Source organism: Arachis ipaensis, chromosome B02, assembly GCF_000816755.2.
Source record: "Arachis ipaensis cultivar K30076 chromosome B02, Araip1.1, whole genome shotgun sequence".
NCBI lineage: Eukaryota > Viridiplantae > Streptophyta > Magnoliopsida > Fabales > Fabaceae > Arachis > Arachis ipaensis.
Genome location: NC_029786.2, coordinates 107,895,383 through 107,898,677, shown reverse-complemented (window position 1 = coordinate 107,898,677; position 3,295 = coordinate 107,895,383).

The window sequence follows — 3,295 nt, the reverse complement described above, 5'->3', positions numbered from 1 at the left end:
TAATTATTACTAATTTTATAATTTTATAACATTAATAAATAGTTTTATGAAATAAAAGACACGTCATTGTCAACTCAACGAAAATAAAAGAACCATTTGTCTGTAATGTGTATCTCTTCTAATATTTTAGATACTCGAATAATCAAAAGAACCATTAATAAACTTCAAAATAAATATTATAAGTACATTATTGTCCTCTTATTGAAAGATGAATATTATTCAAAGATAATTTTTTCCTTTAATTAAGTTATAAAAATAATGTAACTCTAAAAGCAGTTAAAAAACAAAATCAATATTATTTTCAAAGCAAAAGAAAAGTTAATAGATAAGTGAGGAGTGATGGACCGTGTGTGTGTGTTCTACACTCTACACCTGATGAATTGTCATTGAACTTTTTTTAAAGAGATAAAAGTGGTTTGCTTCTCTTTCTTCTTTCGTTTATTGGTACACTTTATTGGATAATTAAAGTGTAGCAATTAGAATCTTTTTGTTTTTTTCTGTATTTTAGAATTAAAAATATTATTCAAATATATTTTTTGTGGTCATCTTTAAATGTTTATATATTGTACCTATTAAAATACTTGACATTTTTTGTCAAACAGTTCTTATAGTAATAAATGAGCAAAATATATAAACACCTAATTAAAGGTGTCCCCCCAAAAAATATTTAAATAACACTGTTGTTTTAAATTCTCTTTACAACCCTTAAAAAACAGTAGCTGATTTTATCATCTACCTGACAATATTACTATATTACCAGCAATATTTTGCTGAAAAACTAGTCCGTATATAAATTAGGAAGAGTTTCAAGTGTACCAAGAATATCGGTATTTCAGTTGTTTTACCCGTTGATCTGAATTATAAAAAATTATATATAATATATATTAATTAAAATTAACAGTTAAAATAATTGAAATACCGGTATTTCCGGTACACTTGAAATTTTTTCTAATAACGGAATTAATTAATTATGAGTATGTAACTTTTATTTTGTTGACAAAATGGGAGATCTAACTAAGAAAGCGGCAGATAGAGACATGTGAAGGGATTGTTAGTTGTTAATATATCACTCATCTGAACCTTGCTGTTCAACAATAGTAGTATGCCAAAAAGTTTAATTAAGATGTGGATATATTATTTCTTGCTAGCTAGTTACATTATTATTACTACTATATGATACAATACATACTCAGTGTAAACTGAAAAAAAAAATGAAGAATTAAAAAAAAAGTATTATTTGTCTATAAATCAATTCTTTCCAATTTAGTTATTACATTCACTTTAATGATCTCTTAATTTGTAATGATTATATCACACACAATTTACTAAAAGATGCTTTTTCTGTCAAAACAATAATATAATTATTTTATGAAATTATGTAATGTTTACAATATTCTAATACACATATATTAAAACCTTAAAAAAGATAGTATAGAATTTTCAGAAATTATTTTTAACATAGAAATTAATATGGTATTTTGGTTGAATATTGATATTTGAAATGTATTACAGTATTTTGGATATATAAAAAAGGTATCCAACATGCATCCTACGTGTTGACCAGAATGTTGACCCGTATACAACACATACTCTGTTTGTTGTCAGAATGATGACACGTGTCCAACATACACCTTACGTGTTGACTTTCCACCTGCAAAATCTACACACCTATAATTACGTCAAATAATATCATTTTCAACAAAAACACAAATATTTTTTTCATATAAAAAAAAATTAGCCTAGAATTTGTGGATGGGAAAAATTTGCATATCTAAGTTAGAGATAGCTACTAGCATGTGTTTTGGATTTGAATAGAGTAGTACCAAGTCCATGTGAGATCTTCATATAGTGCCTAGACCAAGGTGGAGAACAAGAAAAGAGTTATAGCTATCCAAAAAAGTTGTCACTAGTCTATGTTGCACATGTTAATTTGCTATTTGCATGTTAAGACCTTTAGGTACACCTTTGGAAAGTGATAATCTTCCTTAGCCCCTAGTTCCAAAGATAAGTGTATTTTTTAATAGAATTTCCATGAATTGGTCCAAGACTAGGACCTTAATTTAATACTTAGGAAAAACACCAACATGACCAAACAAAAATTAGGACAAGAAAAGGAAAACACACATTGTTGCAAGTGCTTGTGTTACCCTTATACCATTGTGTTTTTTCTTACATATTCCTTATTATTTTTCAAACTAGTTTTTCATATTATAGTTTATGAACATGGAAAAAAAAAAGGTTAATGGTTACCGACTAAAGAATTTCTCATATGATAATGAAGTGTCATAGATACAATTACGTATTTGTTAATGCTACTCACACACTTTCTGGTACATATCTAATCTAAAATTGGAGATGGTTAAATAAAACCTTCACATGGTAATTGGTCCTCAATGTCTATGTTATTATATAGCTAAGAGCCAAGTGAGCTACCATTATTTATTGGGCTTTATTAAGCTCCTTCTAGTTTCATCACATTTGATATATAAGAACATATATTCTTGTACATCATTTTCTATTTTAAACATCTATTTATACACAAACTTTATTTATTAATTTTAAACGTTTACATCATCAACTCCACATTTCAATAATTGAGGATCACTTTCATTCTCAATTTAGGCAATGCTATTTACACTTTTTTCGTAAAGATGGAGGGATAATCCTTCAGAACTCTTTGGTTTTAATTATTTGGCTACTCATAAAAAATGCTATAAATTGAGGGATAAGTACTAACTTAGTTTAGGCTGCGTTTGTTTCTAAGAACAGGACAGGACAAGACATTGAAAACAGGATAGGACAAGACACTGATGGACAGAGACACAAAATTTTATGTTCTTGTATTCTATTTGGTGATAAACTAGAACAAATTATGAAAATTCAATTTATTCTCTTTTTTTTTTTCATTCAAAAAAATTGAGATGAAAAATATAACAATAAAAAATATAATTATGAAAAATTAATAAGAATAATGAAAAAAAAAATAAAAAATAAGTTGTGTCCCTTGTTAGTGTCTCCGTGTCCTTCCTATTAGGATGGACACAAAATACACTAATTCAGTGTCTCCGGACACATTGTCTCTGTCCATGTCTCCCCGCTAAACACGATTTTGTGTCTCAGTGTCCCTGTCTCAGTGTTCTGTCTCTGTAAACAAATGCAACCTTAACAAGAGCAAGAATTTAACATATTACAGTAAAAAAAAAATCTTTTATGCAATAATTAATAAGATGTTTAAAAGAATTCGTTAAAAAGATAAGTTATCTCTATAAATACAAATAAAGTTAAAAGTTTAGCT